Source organism: Neodiprion virginianus, chromosome 2 (assembly GCF_021901495.1).
Source record: "Neodiprion virginianus isolate iyNeoVirg1 chromosome 2, iyNeoVirg1.1, whole genome shotgun sequence".
In the NCBI taxonomy this organism is placed as follows: Eukaryota; Metazoa; Arthropoda; class Insecta; order Hymenoptera; family Diprionidae; genus Neodiprion; species Neodiprion virginianus.
In genome coordinates this window covers 38,283,581-38,303,722 of record NC_060878.1, presented here as the reverse complement: position 1 = coordinate 38,303,722, position 20,142 = coordinate 38,283,581, and the positions used below count along the sequence as shown (strand labels likewise).

The 20,142-nt window shown below is 36.7% G+C and overlaps 1 protein-coding gene across 6 annotated transcripts in view; it reads right to left on the bottom strand.

Moving 5' to 3' along the window:
• Positions 1 to 20,142, bottom strand: part of LOC124298105 (serine/threonine-protein kinase tricornered) — a 117,012-nt gene that overhangs the window by 39,212 nt on the left and 57,658 nt on the right. Inside the window, exon 1 of one of the 6 annotated variants that reach the window (XM_046749717.1) lies at positions 9,099 to 9,119. The exons of 4 other annotated variants lie outside the window; for them this stretch is intronic. The gene's annotated coding sequence lies outside the window, so the exon portion shown is untranslated. Of the gene's footprint in view, positions 1 to 489; positions 1,675 to 9,098; positions 9,120 to 20,142 lie in introns of those variants that run through there. One more of the 6 variants, XM_046749716.1, reaches the window with a different exon arrangement.

The following is a 20,142-nucleotide window of genomic DNA, read 5'->3' as shown; positions in this document are numbered from 1 at the left end:
GACAGGCGAAAAAAAAGCTTTTGGAGGAAAATGAATATCCCATTTCCAAAGCCACCTAAATCAAAGCAAGAAATTACTCATACATTATACATATCCGTAGATACCGAGGGCTCGAGAAGTTCAAGGTAGGATTTTCTCATTCTCGATTGGACGATGGCGTTCTTCACACGACGCCATATTGATATCTGGGTAAATACGTGTATACACAGTGAAGTGTCGATCATTTTATAAACCGCGCATTGTTCTGTGACACGAATTACAATTAATTCCTAGACATTACAATACATGATATAACGTAAGTCAAAGCTCGTTAAATGAATTGCGTCGATACATATATATATACATTCGACTGGAATTTAGAGGAGGTTACAGACCGTATAAGTTCGAAAAGATCCAATGTAAAATTTTTCCTATAAACCAAACGGCGAAGAAACACCGAGTCGCATAATATATAAAGAGCAGAAGAATCCTTAAGACTAAAAAACGTACCTTGTTTATCAGAGATGGAAAAGCTTGAGGAGCAGGAAGCAAGGATGCATAGCGAACTCGAAGAGACGGAAGAAGAACAAGAAGCAGAACGGTACAGAACTGATCGCGTGACGAAGTCGCAGGCAATTAAGAGCAAGCTGGACGTTAAGTTTGTCGGTCCATGAAGCTGAACGTCAACGGAATCAGCGGTTCCCGATGCAGCAGCAGCGACTATTCATCGAGTCACTCTACTTGCGAGATACTTTCGAATCCCAGGGACTAGACGGAGACCGAGTATCGCTTCAGGCGTCCTCTGATCCACGTAGCTATATATATATATATATATATATATATAATGTATATATATTCACGTGGTAAAACAGGCACGGTGTTGCCTGTGAGTGTACCGTACACCAACTCCTCCGAGAGTACAGAATCACCGAGCCAACAAACCCACAAACTAACTCACTCACTCACTCACTCACTCACTCACTCGCTTACTCGGAATAGTAGGTACTAAATAATCATTGTACATAGCGGCGCACTGATTCGCCGAAGAGACACTGTGCAGAAGAAGAATTCGAAGTGAAGCGAAACGAGAGACGAAGCGAACACCGCGACGAATGCCGGCCTGCCTGGGTCGGAGACACCGCTTTTAACCAGTTTGTCAATACGGTTTGATATTATTATACACAATCGCTGGTCGCGATTAAGTCGTCGTTGCGCGAGCGAAACTCAAGGAAGGGGGGGGGGGAGGGGATGTTTCGGAGGAAAATAAGCGGTTTGAGAAAATTGAAAATTGAAAGATAACGGTCCTCGTCGTCGTCGATAGGCAACCAAACAATACGTACGTACATTCGCTATCTCGGTCAAGTTTGATAAATACCTTATATATATATATATATATGCATATACTCCAATAAAATTCGTTCCTCAAACCGTCCCTGAATGAATTGTTATCATATAATCAGCACCAGGTACGTATTAATTCACCCACCGCAGTATTCGATTTCAAAGATTAGCAAAATTATTCGCGCTTACTGCAACATATATCGTCGGTAGGTGATTGATGATGATTTCATCGAAAAGATGTCTATTTATTGTATAAACATAGGTGAATACTTATCAATCGATCGATAATTGACGACGATTAAAAACTGACTGTTAAATCAATGTCACAAATCGATGCAAGCGAAACAAGGGTTAAGGAAAAAAAAAAAACAAAAAGAACATGAACAAAACCAAGAAAAACAATCCCGATATCTTCGATAAACCTCAAGATAAAAGAAGGGAGCTGAGGGACGAGAATAAGCACGCGTCGACCGTGTTTAAACGACCCTTACAATTATTAGCCGCGTCCGAGAGACGGACGCGCGGTAGTGATAAAAGCAGCGAGACAACCGGACGACGCGACTCTGAACGCTGGCCGAAACCGTCTGAGTCGAACGCGTCGCTACTACTGAAGCTACGCCGTCCCCACTCCTCGTCCTCTCGAGGTAACTTCGGTGTGTTTCGTTGGTCGTTTCGTTACGTTGCCGACCGGGCGACCGTCCCGCCGTTTCCCGCCGACCGCCGACCGCCGACCGCCGACCGTCAAAGCAGCATCGGACCTCGAGTAAAATGGCATTTACAACAACGAGAGAGCTCGCTCGCTCGGTTCAAACGCTGCTCTGTGCGTGCGCTATGAGCCGAGACTTTTGTTTCAGTCAGTCAGTCAGCCTCGTGACAACGACGACTTTCTTTTCCCGACTGGCCGCGTGTACGGAGGTCGTCTTGTCGTGAATCATCATTTTTTTTTTTTTTTTTTCATTTTCTTTTTCTTTCTTCTTTTCGATTTTCTAATCACTGTGTATTTAACATTTTTTTAGTTCTACTCATCTTGAGCGAGGTGTGATACCTAACATCGAGAAAAATTTTCTCGGGCAATTTTAGAAGTATTAATATTATATACCGTCGCGGTTGTCAAATATGATGCTTTTTATACTTCTTCGGGTTATTTCCACCTTTTTACTTCAGGTTCAGACGGCGTCGCGCAAAGCCTACTCACAATCAGCTTAATTGAACAACTCTACTCTCTGACCGGACACCGACTGGCGTAAAAACAACATTTACCTAATCTTTGCTAATTAAAACATAAATTATACAAAACAATGAATTATAATTTCGTGATTTTTTTTTTCGTTGTTTTCCTGAGAAGAAATAAAATACAAATATTTGCGTGTTTTACCTGCTAATTATACATACAATTATAAACTCATCTTTCTACAGCTCGTATGTATTTCTTTTTACTGTTTGTATGCGGTGTAATAATTTAACGATTGCGATGCGCGCTCCACGTTTTTGATTGTTTTCAAACATTAGATTCTAATCTTCAGACTCTGTAGCGATAAAAATATGTAGCAAGGATTAGAAAATAGCAGAATCACCGCATCGAATTTCAAATAATATTATCAATCTGAAGATTCTATATTTTAATTTTCCTTTCCACACTTTTACATTCTATCAAACAGATTATAGCTATTTTAAAAATTCAATACCGTGACCCGTTAGTTAACTAATCTTTCTACATTTTTTTCCTTCAATCCCTCCGATTTAAATTTCCCAACATCATTGGAAACGTATAATCCTAAACTGATTAATACGTGATCGAAGCGAAGAATTTTTGTCAGTTGAAGAGCGCGTGCAGACGAAGAAGAATAGCAAGGCGAGGTCGCAGCTGAATCTAGACGTTCCCGAACCCGTTCGCGCGTTCTAATTTTAGCGAGGTACCGAAGTGTGTTCAAATCTGTAACCTGCACTAGCGAAATTTTCTATTACGTCAAAATCCGGTCGCGCATGATTGTACTGGGTGTGAAATATTTAACGATCAATCCTCTGCCGTCGGAGCTTGCGTCGATCATCCCGCCTATCCGTAATATGTATCCGTGGTAAAATGATAATTCCGGTGCTACGGCAGAGCGGATTCACTCGATCACGTTCCCAAGAATTTGCTTCCGCGGTATGCAGACAGGTATGTATATATATGTATAAGGTAATAAAGGTATATTTATATCAAAGGCTCCACGCAGATCCGGATGACGTAACTTATCGGCGGGTAATTCTACGAGAGATATTTTTACCAGAGATTTGAAAAGATTCATACCTACGTATTAGTGAGGGTGGTCCTTAAAAAGTAATTTTTAAATTACGACTATCTCACCCCCCAAATCGGTTCCAGATCATTCAAAAATAATTCCCTAATTTTTTGCCACACCTTCATCTCAACTCTAATCCGTGTGGTCAAAGGGTTGATTTCTCCATTTAAACAGTTTCAAGTGAACAGTAAATCTACCCAACGGATTTAAATGGAATTTGATGCAGGGGGGTTTTTCGGAACGCTGATTACGAATCTGGGCTAGAAATTTTGAAATTCAAAATGGCGGATCCAATACGGCGGACAAACATCCCGAAAGTCACTTGCTATTGGATCCGCTATTTTGAATTTCAAAATTTCTCGTCCAGACTCGTATTCGGCGACTCAAGAAACCCTCTTGTATCAAATTTCATCTAAATCCGTTAGGTAGATTTACTGTTCCCTTGAAAAGGGTTAAATGGGAAAATCAACCCTCTGACGGCTTGGGGTTTTATTTTTGATTTATCTGGTACTAGTTTGAGGTACGCGACGGTCGAAATTCAAAAATAACCTTTTTGAAGACTGCCCTAATACGTATGCAATGAAGAAAGAAAATTTTTTCAAAGAAATATCTCACCTCGACTGATATAGTATAATATATTAATCTGCTTCTAAATTCTTTTTTTTTTTTTTTAGTACTGAAACCGCTTCCAAGTTAAACTCTCAATGATTTAAAATCGTTTTACATATGTACACTTACATACGTATAACACGATCGAAATATATACCGCCACGCAGTCGCGAGCAACTTTTAATAAGGATTTGTTGCCCTGACGTAATTATCCCCCACCTTCCGTCCGTCTTACTCGGTACTGATCGCATTATTGTGTTTCGATAATTTAATTTGCTACATCGTCTGTCTGTGTCTGTCTGTCTGTCTGTCTGCCGTCTGGCTGCTGCTGCTGCTGCTGCTGACGATAAGAGGTATGTGTATAACTGTATATGTACAGCTGATAGGCATAGTACACAATGTAATATAACATGACACGGTCTAACGGAACTTAACGTTCCACGAGATCAGACATGAGTGCAAATAAAAGTGGCCCAAGGAAGAGAAAGAAGGTACGGATCACCCGTCGAGATGATGATGATTATTACATTTACCAAAATTGATAAACAAGTTTTACTCGCATTTTTTACTACCGTCCCCGCGTCGTATACGTGATGAACGATTCTGCTCATAGCGGCTCATCAATTTCATTTATGATTAATGAATGTAGGATCGATCGTTAACAATAACACGGTATTTTCGAATTTTCGTGAAATAATCTGGAACAATATTCTGTCTCTTTTCAACAGCCGTGCCTAAATAAAAATTTGGCAAATTTACCGAAAATTACGAAGACAAAAAATGTTTCACAAATTCGAACAAATTTACTTATAACGTAGTTTCAATGATTATGACAATTTGTTGTTCCACAGGTCACTACTTTTATTTTTAAAGAGAAAACATTTTTCTCAAGAGAGAGAAAATGCAAACATTTCACTTAGTTGTGTTTCACCGACATACTCGGTAAAATCTGTTGCGTCGTATTCTCAAGTAAACCGCGTTATATCGTAAGAATAAAAATCCCCGCGTATACGCTATTATTCGCTTAAAGTACATAACGTAGATACTTAGGTATGTACCTACAATCTCTCGGTTTCCCCTTATATCGTCGTTGCCTGTATATGCTGATTCTTGCAAATGCGTAGATGCACCTTGTAACAATATCACTGCGTATACACACACACACACACACACATATATATATATATATATATATATATGGTATATATTCTTGCGGTGATGCCGCCGCCTTATCTTTTTCACCGTTCTTTTTGATCGCGTGCTGTGCTAACAATGAGATACATACACATACCTCTGTGTACCTACCCTGTACCTTGTGTACACAATTTTGTTCTAGAGATCAGATAGATCACGATTCTACCGTATGTAATAAAAAAAAAAAAAAAAAATGTGTCCAAATTAGATTATCAGTATAACGAAGACTCGTTTGAATAATAACATTGAATTACCGAGAAGAAACTCTTTTCCGGTACAATCACGAAGATTTCTCAGTATTGTAAATGCAATTATTCGGATTCTTAACGATTGCAAATTTTCAACCTGATTCTCCTTATTCTTTACTATTTCAACTAATTTGAAATAGAACTAAGGAAACGCGTTAAAAGTGGCAATAAAAGTGCGCATTACAAGAAAAGTGCGCATTACAAGGTGATAAAAATTTCAACTAATTAGAGGCTTATTGCATATCGCACGCAGCACCGTGCGTGGTATTAGCTTATAATTAAGCGGCATCTCTAATGCATAAACATGCCAACTTTCCCGACAGCATCAACAGCCAGACGTTATTCCTAATCGTCGTCCGACGACCACATCCTGAAAACTTGAACCACGATAGAATTGCGACAAGTAGGCCAGATTAGCTGATCAGTCTCTGCGGTGCAACGTTGTAATACGCGTTGCTTATGGGTAGCTAAGTGTCAGAATATTGCGTTTCAAAATTAGAAATTTCTCTAATAATCACGCAAAACCATTCTCTCTGTATCTATTATACCGTAATATTACATAATCGATAAATAGAACACGAAATTATATCAGTCATGTATCGTTCTCAATTCATTTTGTCTCCAATAATAATATATCGATATTTTTATTTTTATTTTTTATATTGTTTTTGTTAATCATACCACACCTTCTCTTCTAATATTAAACAATTGACCAGAAAATCGATTGTTACAGGGAACGAAAAAATTTACACATGCAATATGTATATATTTGTTTGTTGACCAACTTGTAGTTATATACGTACTACAACGTTTGTTTGCTTACTAGAAGTAAAACGTGTACGTCAACAAAGATACATCGCACGATGTTTTCTAAAACGTGACACGATTTATCGATCAGCGCTTCGAGTACTTACATACGCACGAACATACGTGATTCTAGATCACCGACCGGCGACTAAACGGACAAAATGCGCATCACGATTTTATAAGTAATTTAACGGGTGGTTCCCTTTTCACCGTATATCACGTTCGATTCGTGCGTTGTTAGTTTGATAAAGTGTAAGAGAGAATATTGATTGCGCGGCGTCAGCTGGTGGTAAACGTGCAAGCAGCCTGCTGCTGGCATCAACCCTACCGCATTCTAACCTACATTACATAGACGCACAAACACAAACCCACCTTCGAACACCTTCAAACACCCCCGCCTCCGTTTTCTCCTCATTCTCCCTCCTCCTCCTTTGTACGTACAAGTCCCACGACAAGCCTCTGTATGTATCAATATGTATCACGAACACACCTTTGCGCAACGTTATAGGTATTATACTGTAAGGATACGAAAATAATAGTATCACTTATAGTTAACCCGCGCATACTGCCGCCGAGCAACGAATAAACGAACGAACGATCAATTCCTTTCAAATCCTTTCCCTTTGCAAATAAATTACATATCCGTATATAATGCATAGTCCATAAATACGAGACTTGCGTACCTATAATTTTACTTACAGCGGAAGATCAATTTTCACGGATAATTGTTCAACAGCAGGATCAATTGTAAATCTGTGCGTTCGGATTTTTCTTTCTTGTTTCCATAATTTTTAATCGACTTTCCGAATTCAAACCCCGTGATTTTTCAGTACAAATGAAACGATGAAGAGAAAAAAAAAAATGTACGATTCGTGACATTTTTTTTTTTTTTCTTCATCCCTTTTCTCAAACGATTTCAGCACTTTTTAGAATTAAAGCAGAGGTTTAATTAGGTCAGTGGGCTGTTCAAATGAGAAGGATAGGGAGGAGGAGGAGCCCGACAACAAGGTTATATGTATACATATGATACATAGATCCTATACGTATAGACACATATATGTGTATCAAAGAAAGTCTACGCGAGAAGCATCTCATTAATTCCATCGCATGCGTGCCGGAGGGACCTTATATTAATATATGAAGAGCGGTATGGCATGCCCAACTTGGCAAGCCAAAAAGAGAAGATCCAAAAATAAAAAATAATCCACACCTATTCGTCAGCGAATAACAAGGAAATTAAAGCAGAACATCCTCGTTCCCTGTAATCTCAGCAGGTATGTCTATAAAAATAATTCGACTAATTAATTAGTCTGCAAAAATTGTACACCGACACGTGTAAGTTAACGGCGTCTGTTCTATTCGAGTAATTGTGAAATTTCAAGGAACGTGGAAAACGTGCAGTCGTAATATTTCGGACGTTGTCGGTGCTTGAAAAGTGATTGAGAAAAAAAAATAAAAAATAAAGAAAGATATAATACGCATATAAAGAAAAACGACCCAGTGAACCGATGACGAATCACCCGAGAGAGAAGAGAAGAGGATCGCTAGATGTTATTATTATTATTATCGTTATGATCGGGATAACGTACGGAGTGAAAAATACGGAGGAGTAAGAGAGAGAGAGAACAAAAAATGAAAGAGGTATTCGTTAAATAATATTTACCTTGTCAACTTTCTACCCGTTCGGGTCAAGTACGTTGTTTCTCTTTTCCTTTTATTAATTGTGTTTTTTTTTTCAACTCTTTTTCTCTCCTTATCGTAGATGGAACAGATATTATATACCTGTACAACTATTTTGTACCAACACTTGTAACGCAGCCCCACTTACAATTAGTCAAAATTATACCGAGGCTATGAATAACGAAGGCGCGCCATGACGAATTAGCAGTTAATTACCAAAATTAAGATATCGCGTCGTATGTTACATATAAAATCGTGATTTACGTCTCAACGATAATTCTCAGGATCCTCGATTAATCCGGTAAATTGTAAGTACGAAAACGCAAAATCAATCGACTCGAACAATTTCATCTTCAAAGATTCTTCGTTCAAGAATTTCGGTAATAATTTTGATTTTCAACAAATAAACGAAACAAACCCGTACCCGCGGATTTATGGCGTCAAAGAAATTCACGCAAGTTCGGAAAATTGACGTCGACTGGAGTAAAGTAATAACGAAGCAAAGTAGAGAAATAAAGTTGACGAAATTAAGGGATCTCGACACGTAATATAGGTACAGTACGGCAAATAAGGCGGCGTTCAATGAGCCAACGCGAAAGCGACGCAACCGCGTTGAATTCAAACACCTTGGTTTCGAACAGCTCTCACCGTCGAAGTTAGGTAAGAGAATAAGGAAGGCAAGTTTTCTTGCTTGAACAGCTGTACTTATTCTAAACTACGGGATAAATTACTGTACCCGCAGCACGTATACATAACGCGAAAGAGTGTATATATATATAATATATATATACATGAAGAAAGTGGTTTTTTTATTTCGTTGCAAAAACAATTACGTCGATAACACGGAAATTGAATACATCAAAAATGATTTATTATAGAAAGTTTGCAGACGTTCGGAAGTAGCGTTTTTGTAACAATTGTAATAATAATTATTATTATTTTTTTAGGATATAATTACCTCAGAATTTTCACAGCACGCAACAAAGTGTAAACCGTATCATCGAACTTCCATTGTTGATTTAAAAAATGACCGATATACTGACCTGTAACAGAGAGGTAGAAAAAAATACGGATTAGACTAGATGCGATTCGATATTCAAAAATTGCGTGTACCACAAACGGAATTAAAATATTACGTACTATAATGAAGAAATAGAGGAAAAAAAACATAAATTATGTGTAAAAAAAAATTGTAATCGTAAACCTGTAGAAAGAAAGGTCGGAGGGGGGCGTGAAGTAATTAAAAGTTGACAAAAATTCGTTTAAACAGCTGACTAGGACGATATATCTAGACGAGCGTGAGTGTTCGTCTTCTCGGTAAGAACAAGGGAAAAACATGACGGACAAGTGTGTAGCGTATCAGGAAGAGAGCACGGAGGTGTATCACGGTTCGCGTACCACGCGGTACTTTGGCTTATAAACGGGGTGAGAAAAGAAAGAGTTTAGAGAACCGAGGGTCAATTACAGTTATCCTCGATATAAGGAGATCCTCCTGGTGCATGTAGTCAACGGACCAAGAAGAGGAAGAAGAAGAAGAAGAAGAGGAAGAAGAAAGAAAGAGAGAGAGAGAGAGAGAGAGAGAGAGAGAGTGAGAGATAAAAAAAAGAGGCACAGGTGTAACACTTACACACGTAGAGTTGTACCTCGCGTCACTGACCCGCTTACATCACGTGCGTGTGTATGTAAGTCACCTACAACCAATCGGGTTTTAGAATCAAAGCATGGAATTCCGTCGCGAACGAATTACCTTACAGTAGGTAGACATACCTACGTTATACACGCATCGTAAACTCATTGTTTTGCCTTATTTCCCACCGTTAATGATGAGGAATACCTGGTAGCATGGCAACGGTTTACACCATGCCTTAATGTTCAACGTATCGCTAACGGCATTATTTGACGCCTTCAAACCACGTGCACACCTGCAACTTTGACGGGAAGTTTAAATATCTCATCGTTAATTGTCTAGTGTAGCAAGGAACGAGCGCTAGGCATGAGAATTGGTTGTTTTTTTTTTTTTTTGTTGGGTAATATATTACACCAGCACAGCTATTGGTCGAAAGATCCAAAGGGGAAATAACACGCTAAATTGATCTGTCGACAGGGTTTGCGAATTAATTATAATTCAGCTGAATTATTGGGAATTGACGGAATTAATGCAAGATAAGTGTATTAACGAGAGAACTAAGTGAATTATTGAAAATTAATTGAAATAATGAGAATTAACTGAAAAATAACTAAATTGTGGTAAATTAAATCAAGTTGATTTGAGTTTACTTTAGATTCGTGCGAGAATTATTTGTTTACAGATAAAAGAGAATTAAATTGAACTAATGAAAATTAATTTGAACTAACAGGAAATGCAAAAGAATGAATTGAAATTTTTTTAAACTCACTTCAATTTGGGAGTGAATTATTGAAAATTAGAGAAAAAAACTGAAATTCACGAATTGTAGTGAATTACGTTGAATTAAATAAATTTGTCTGATTTAATATAAAATCAATTTCTAATAAAAAAAATTACGTTGAATGACATAAATTATTTATGAAATAAAATTATTATTGTGTCTCTCAAATATCGAATTATTCCTCCCTCGGAAAAATCGAACCATGATAGTTATTTAACATAATTAAGTGCTCTTTGAACACTATTCAAGTGACCCATTGGAAATAATTGAGCTCAAAGTTTTACGAAGAGGAAAAAAAAAAATTCAATTTATGTTACGCCTAGCTCCAGCTTTTGCGCGTCAGAAAAAACTGTCGTCAGATGATGTATAAAAGTCAACACGATTCTTTTTAGGGCAAGACAAAAAGTGTTTGTTGCAAAAATTGAAAATTTAAAAAAAAAAAAAAAAAAAACAACAACAACAGAAACTGAGACTGATTGTGTGAAGAATAAACGAGTATCTGGATCATTACACAGCGAGGTCAGCGAGTATAAAAAAGGGAGAAAAAAAAACAGTGCAAAAAAAAATCACACTTATACAATAACTTTGTGCACGTGTAATAAACGATTATCGTAAATTATACGCGTAGGTATTCTACAGTAGAATAATTGTGCGATATTCTCATCATACTGATGCATAATACATATGCAATAACTTTTGCTCGTATTATATAGTTCATTTGTTTTTCCCACTCGATTTAATAATGTATTCCATGATACTTGTCAGTTACATGTATATGTATACATAATACCTCCAGTATAATGCATCAATGGATCTTTTTGCCTTACGCAAATCGTTTCGAAGACAATTATTAACTGACAGCGCTATTGTCGCAAGTTTGCTTTCAAACGATCATAAACAAAAACATGGAAGATCTAACCAATTGAGAGCAGTGCTCAGACAAAGCCGATTTATCGAAACCGGATGCAACACGTAATCCTATAAATTAGTCCAAATTTTAGGCCTCGAGATCACGTTTGAGCACCTAGCACGTGATGTATACCAATAACAATAATAATAATAATAATAGAAACTGTCACAGGTAGAACAAATTGTTATAAAGAATGTAAAAATATTGAAAGCAGAATATAAACTTTAATGGGCCGGTGGTATTGAAAAAGCTTTTATATTTTTGGCACTGAAATTTCTGTATAACAAGACTTATTTTTAAACCGGTAGCCGGTGGGTAATTTTTTCAAGCATAATGAGGCAGGATAAGTGAATAGAGATGTGTAACCTAACGCATATTTACCCATACTTTCAAAGCTCGATTATTATTTCTTTTTCCAGATGAGTTTTAAAAATTGTGGTTCACGCGATTAATCGATGAGACTGAAGTCAGTAACGTTAACGTAACGAAACATTAGGGGAAAAAATACTGTTTTGCAATTTTATAGTGACTGAAATAGTTGAGTTTGCAAAATGTGCGTAAGTTTTGCTTCTTTTATAATTTACCGCATCGTCAGACATTCTTAAAATTGCGATACAACAATTTTTTCCGAGACGCGAATCATTACGATAACGTTACTAACTTCGGTCTCGTATTAATTGTCTACGAGTCTTCACTGCTGAAAAGACCCTGTCGAATTTTCGTAATTTTTTATCAACCTCGAATTCACGACCCAACAACGTACACCTTTATTACCAAAGGGTTACGTTATGACGCATCTAACAAGGGTGACTCTGGTACCTTTTACCACGTGTGCACAGGCACATTACACACAAGCCTACGTGTGTATGACAAACTGCCGTCCCGTCGAAGCGACTTAAGCATCGGCAAAGCTGTCCGAGCAAAACTATTCCCGAGGTGAGGAAACCAGCGGACGCGCCAAAAATCGTAATTCTAAGAAAAGAGAGAGAGAGAGAAAACTGTTCGCAGTACGAAATATAGAAGCTTGCCTTGCCCCCCTTGGTCAGATTTAGAATCTTACGAGTGGAATTATTTAAACAACGGATACCGTATTTTTCCCGCATCTAAAATCACGCCTCTCGATTCAGGATTTGGGATAATTTATTACGTTTACATCATTGGATGGTGTGATAATTAAAGACATACGTATGGAATATAACAGGAGACACTCCGAGTTAGGGTAGGATAACATTTGTTTTAAAATCTTAAACTTTGTATTTGTAACTTGAGTATTTATTATCATCGCACATTACGATAGAAGAATTAGTGGAACAGAATTTTATCGTACTTGTCGGTATACGTATATCGAAAAAGATATATAACCGTTAAATTTTGCAAATATACTTGAAACCATCACCTCTCGTGCAACTATGTGAAACTGTACCGAAGTCCGTAGGCTTCAAAACTCGAAAATAGAAACAGGAATACCTTGTATCTGCGCGCTAAACTCACTCGAGGAAGATCATTTTCCCACCTTCCAAGAAATAATGTCAGTAAAAGAGACGAAACACTGATTTCTTTCATTTTTCCTTCTTTCTCTTATTTTTGAGTCGGAAAAAATAAATCACGATTTATGCCATACCAGGCTTCGACTATTCTCATTCTTTACACCGTAACTGAAAAACCTGCTTCTTCATACAAAATGAAAATGATCTGTGCGCAACAAAATTGTAAGTCTTATTTAATTGTAAAAATGTAGCAAACTAAATGAGTAAATTAAACGCGTCAATTACCAGAAAATACATCAACGATAACTGAACTATATTATCCAAATATACTAAATGGTGAGTATGATAATACATTTTTGTATAATTGCAATAATATTAAAACCTTGCTTGTATCATATATTACGATACCAACTAATTTTTCTACACCTAAAATTTCGTATTAACTCTTTAATAAAATGAAGTTCTTGTCCATGAAGCCCATTCACCAACAGGACCATGTGGTGATATAATAATCGATTCGATGATATGAAATTTGGCACTTGGACCGAGTAAAAATACCCAACCACATAACATATATGCAGCTGCCGCATTTTGTCTGAGAAGTATCGTGCCGAAAAGATGATTCAAGGACTGTTCAACGGATGCTGAAAATATGACCGAGAATATCTGAAACAAAGGAAACGAGGCCTGCTGCTTCTTCTTCTCTCGACTCTCGGCTCTATCGCTTCTCCTGGTCACGACGAAATCTAGGCTGTCTCCGTGGTAACAGGGACGAACGAATTTTGGACGAAGAGGATGAAAATGCTTTCCCTCTTCCTTCTATCCTCTTCTCTGCCATTCAGCCCTTCAGCCAGCAGCTGGTACGGGAGAAATCAAGGAGAGAGAGAGAGAGAGGGAGAGAAAGAGAGAAAAAGAGGCTGTGTCTGCTACTGGTTCCTCGCTCATCGCACCCTCTCTCATACAAAATCAGATGTTCACCGAAAAATCAATAACCCTCTCTTACTTCGTTTGCCCGATGAAAGAGGGAGACATAGAGAATAAGCGATAAAGAGTGAGAGGAGAGAGAAGGAGAGAAGGAGAGAAGGAGAGAACCTCTCGGCTGACGTCGAGAACTCGCGATCCAATTGTCGGCATTGGATCACTGATTGTTTGCATAATATTTATTATACCTAGGTATTAATGTATCTAAAAATAAAAAAATCTAAAAACAATATTTAAGAAATTTTTATATTTGCCACCAGTGTTTGTTATTTATTTTGTCCATATACAATTCAAAGGCTGTAACGACGTTAAAATCTACAGAAAAAAAAATATATTTTTCAACCGTATGTCACCTTGACGTTATATGTACATAACGCATATACGTATGTAAATATAGCGTATTTGCCGTAATGAAGTACACCGTCGAAATAAGAAAAAAAAGAAGATTTCGGAACGTATTTAATGCACGAAAGTTCAAAGGGAGTCGCAGGCGGGGAGACAAGATAAGCATTACGAAACAAACTGCAAAATATAACGCGAATCAGGTGTAAGTAAATTGAAAATTTCGCACAAAATATGTATTATTTATATGTACTATGTATAAAGTTTGGTAATCTGCGCCGAAGCTTGGAGACTCGTTTTTCTCTCGTTAAGACGAAGCAAAAAAAAAGAAAAGAAAAAAGTAAGTCGAGTAAGAACGTAAAAAAGACAAATTTTGTCGCTACGCATGAAAAAAAAAATCGTTATAAAACATCAAATTAAATGGGTTTAAAATATTGTTTTGTATATACATCAGGCATTAATAATAACAAGTGAAAACAAAAAGGTAAAATAAATCGGCGAATTTTGTACAAAGGAAAAAGAATCTTTCGGTTAAGTTAATGTGAGAAAAAAAATTAACTTAAATCAAGCGTGTGAATCGGAAAGAAAAATTTAATCGAGCATAAAAATTCCTCTTCATCTTGCACAAAATTTACGAACCAACGATAAGAACGTAATATAATCTCGGGAAAAAATTTTTAATTCTATTTTCGTCCCTCCTTAGCTGTCCCGAATTCGCATATTTGAAAGGGGTTGCCGACGATCGCGAAATATCCATTTCGGCGAGCCTCTACGACTGCATATTTAATATCTACCTTGGTATACGTTTTTGTCCCATTTCCGAGATTCAGCGCAATTCGTTTTCGCCTCTTAATTGACAAAGAATTCAACTCCGTGCGAAAGAATACTTGAATCGCTTAGAATCTTCGACGAATTGATCGATAGTTTAATTTCATTGTTCATAATAGAGTTGAAGAAAAGACAAAGTAGTTAAGAATCCCATCGATTAAAGGTGAAAATAATTGCTAGTGTTTTAAATACTATGATCCTCAATTTATTGCTTTCGTTCTTTCTTTCTTTGATTCTCTCTTTATAAAACTTTCTGCAACTTGTTTAAACAGCGAGAAATCACCAGCAAAAAACAAATTCTTATTTCTTTTCGACAAGTGTCTCCTCCGGTACGTAAATGAAATTAATTCCAGGTGCAGCCAAGATATTGATTAGACTTTTATTTTTAAACTAAAGTTAGTATTCGTTGTAAATTGGTATAAATTATATATTGTATACTGATTCGAGAAACAAAATAATATCTGCGTCCGAACAGAAACGAATTCAACCGAACGCTTTAATTATTTGTGACTAATGGAAATAATAGGCGTAGTATTAATAACCCACTTAGATACAACGAAGAAATGTGATATTATTTTCAACATGTATAATCTATAAATCAATCGATTACATACGAAAAATTACGAACAAAAGTATCTACACAAAATCGCAATTGTGTTAAATTTTGTTAAAACCAAAGTGTAAAAAAAAAAAAACAAATTTCAAATTTCCCTGCTTATTACCGATGAAAAAGTATTTCCATTCAATTCGGTAAAAATATACCGACTTGCTGAACAACGTGGGCGAAAATTTACCAACAGCTGATAAGAACGCCATAGCGTAGAGGGGAAAAAAAAAATTCAAAGAACCTTTTTCACTTAGATTGAGACAATTTATCCCCGGGGGTTCAATTTTCCGCAATTTAATACCAACGATCCGTCAATCTCTTTTACGATTATCATTACATACGCATATACCTGTGTAAGTGTAGCCGAAACTGGCGTGGTAAAAATATAATAAAACATCTCCGCACGTGGATTATGATGTAATTTGAAAATCAAAAAGTTCTATAATCATCAGCGAAGACAAACAAAGAAACGGAGAGATTATTGCGATACTAGATAAAACAAAGCAAAAAAAGAAAATGAAAATAAAATAAAAAAACCTTGGCAAAATTTTTTGTGTCCTGGCGAATGAATGAATTTAAGCTTTTGATCTGATATAAATATTAATATTAAGAGCTGAAACTTGGACAGCATCTTGTTTTCGTTATTTCGAACCATACTTTCGACTTGAAGTTTGAAAAAAAAAATTGTCTTTTTTAAGTCACCAACGAACTTTGGGCTCGTGGCATTCACGAGCGAGTTGAATTACAAGAGCGGGTGGTAATTAAGAATGAATATACATAATGGTAATGAATGGACGGAGTTCAGAGGTTCGGTTGGTTTGACCTAGGTAAATGCGGTGGAGAATTTCCACCTTGACCCTGTTTCCCGTAAGCTTTACTCACAAGCCCAACCCCCCCGATGCTGACATTGCTGCACCCCTAACCGCGAAATGCGGCAGGATGGCAGGCAGAGTGCCAACAAACTACCCCAGATAGGAAGCTCGATAAAAATTCACATCAGAAAAACCAGCTGGATGCTTGCTGCGACGGTGTTATAAAACTGGAGAAATCCAACCGTACTATATGCATAATAAATCGGAGCAACAAGGCGACATAAATGTATAATCGTTGAAAATTTATCAGGAAAATTACAATCATACAAATCGTTATACATAATATAATATAACTAAGCGACGGTGACCGTTTCGCGAGATTTTCAAAACTTGTATAATGGTATTGAAATAAACAATATTTACTACATGTATATTAAAACGGTATAACTCGTTGAAAGTATATCGGTACGTAACATAACATCGTAACATACGATACATGCATTATTAACAATTGTTTAAATTCGTTACTCGCGATGTGATTGGATTTTCATCCCACGCGCGTGCGCGAATCTAATCTTATAACGCGGATTATGCCACTCGGTGTATCCATTTATATGCATAAATAACCGCTTATAAAACGATGTGTAAATCTAACCAACGTTAAAAGGCTCAAGCGCTGTACTATACGTGTGTTTAAACATATGTGGGTAATATGTGTGTCAAGCGATCGCTCGCAACGCCTTTCCGCATTCAACACTTGCGAACCCCAGCCGCCCACAAAGAGATTCCCGTGTTATAAAATCGATGAATGTTATTACGTAACCGTGATGTTTTTACCCCGCATTTCGAAAATTAGTCGCAAGTCACTCGACTTCCTGTACAATTATTTAAACCGTATTAACGCATATTGTGCATAAATATTACCAAACGCGTAGAGAGCAACTCAATCGTAATGATTAAAATTATTTCATCACTCATTTATCTCGTGTACCTTTAAGGCGTGATAATAAAAAAAACGCTCGCGAAACGCCTTCAATCTTTCAGAGACCCTTGAATAATCTCGTTATGCATAATTACTTCAAGGGAGTAATAATTTTACCGCAGTGAGACAACGCGGACGACGATTTTGATAAATCGAAGAAATATTTCCCTCTTTTTTTTATATAATAATTAATGATGATATTGTTCAAGTTTCTCTGTTTTGAAACACCGTTTTAGTTTATTCGTCGTCGTCGATAACCGTGATCGAAAACTCAACTTCCTTCCTTAGAATAGGTGAAAAAAATAAATATTTATTCGCTTCTACTACACAAAATCCACTACATAATTTATGTTATACTGAAAAAAAAAACAACAATTGTAAATCAATCCACAGTGAAAAAATCAGTTAACACAATTTGAATAATTCTTAAACGAGTTCCTCGACGTCTTGGAGATGGCGATAAATTATCGCCTAAAAATATGAGCAATAATAATATTGAAGGATAATCGTTTGCATATCGTGAATCGGAATAATAATGATAATAACAATAACAATAATAATGATAATAGCAACAACGACAACAACAATAATAATAATAATAATGAAAAAGAAAAAATGAAGCTACGATAAAGTGAAAAAATGTCGAACACCGCGTTGCGGGAGACCGTGAAAAATGCGGGTGGGTTGTGGAACGGAGTTGATGGAATGATTAGTCACTCACGTACACGCTAACTGCTCCTACAGTGACTGAGATTCCTGACACGTAGGTGTGCCCATTCCGGCCGAAACTCGATTTCAGAAGCCGGAACTAGAAACGGTAAGAGTGGCAAAAAAATCAAAAAAAAATCAGGCCATTCCGATCAATTTCAACGTTTTATCACACCAAGGACAAGCCGTTTTCCCACTTTTTAAAAAAAAAAAAGGTACTCGCCTGAAACCAACAAGTCAAGGCATGTGTAATGAAATTTGATGAGTAAAAAAATGTCCTCACAGATTCTTAAAGAATATGACGAAACGGTTTGACGTGAGAAAAAAAAAGCAGTGATACGTTATTTCTCAAGAATTTTCAGTGTGTTACATAACTTGTCCCATTAACTTTATTATTTCATATGTAGGTGTACAATCACGCGCAATACCTTGTTTATTAATGAAATAAATAAATTACGACCTTAATCCACATTTCGTGTATTTGTATATTTGTATAATTATACAACATAAAATGAAGAAAAAAAAAAGAAATACGCTTATCTCGGTTACATCGTAATAAGGGTATATACCTGTATATAACCGGTATCAACGAACACAATTTCCGCCAGCGGTTTAAAAAATACTGTAATGTGTACAGGATAATGTGAGAAACTGCACGCAGACGTTGGCGCAAATTAAAATAGTTTAATCCACATGGCTGTCCGATGCAAATTAAGCCCAATTCACACGAACGGCAGCCGGTGGCTTTATCCATACAGGAATGGAAAAAGTAACGGTAGCAATTGAAACGTGCGAATTCGGCGTTTGAATTTTAATTATTCCTACAGCGAAACGGGAGGATACGAATTGCCAGTTAGCTATCACCTCGCGTGCCCGAATTCAATCCTGACTCGAATCGCTATTTGAGTCTCCTCGCAATCAAGACGAAATCAAATAAAATTAACGAGTAAACTGAGAAGAAAAAACGAATGATAGCCATGAATTTGCGCATTCGCAATTATAGATGAAAAGACAAAAAAAAAAAAAAAAAAACTAGTTATTTCACGTATCTATAAATAGCAGTCTATCAAATTTCTACAATCAAGATACAGAAGAATTTTTCAAATCATGAAGCGCGTGCACAAAATGCTCACGATTTTTTTAACCCAAAAACTGAAACATTTTATGAGAGGATTATACAAATAATATATCGATCTCAGAGATGACCGGTAAAAAAATGTTTTGCATAAGATGGCATAAAAATTGGCGAAAGAAATTTTTTATAAAACAGCTCGTACTATTACTGTATCTTGACTTTTTCTCTCGATCGATTGTTTTTAAATGGAAAACAATCTCGATTTCTTGTAACGGTGATATCTGAAGAGCTTTCGGTAACTCGATCGGCTTTCAAATTTTTTTCAAGCATTCGCGAACGTTTCGATATGAGTGTAAGTTACATCTTGAAATTTTGTCGTAAAAATCGTTAACGTCGCGTAGCGAATATCAAAAAAGAAAAAAGGACCAACAAAGAATAAAAAAAAAAAAGAAACGAACTTTAAAAGTTTTATGCAAAAGACCTCAATCACAATTATAATTAAACTCTCCTCGCTGTTTTAACAGCTGTCACTCGTCAGCGGTCTATACGTGTATATAATATATATGTGTACACTGTAAGGCGGGGACTCTCAAATGAGAAATGATTGAGAGGGCTTTCTACGTCACTTGATTCGTTTTTCAAGAGAGTTTCAAAGTCACGCACAATATTCAAAGATTAAAAGCAAGAAACGCCGGTACAAGGAAACTAAAAAAATAATCAACCATTTGCAATGAAGATTAGTTGAAAATAAATTGCTGGCATAGAGAGTGAAGAATTTTGTAAAATTCCTCGAAAGAATTTCGTCAATTTCAAGTATCTTGCATACACGCAGCTCTTTACCGATGTCAGAAGACCTTGAAAA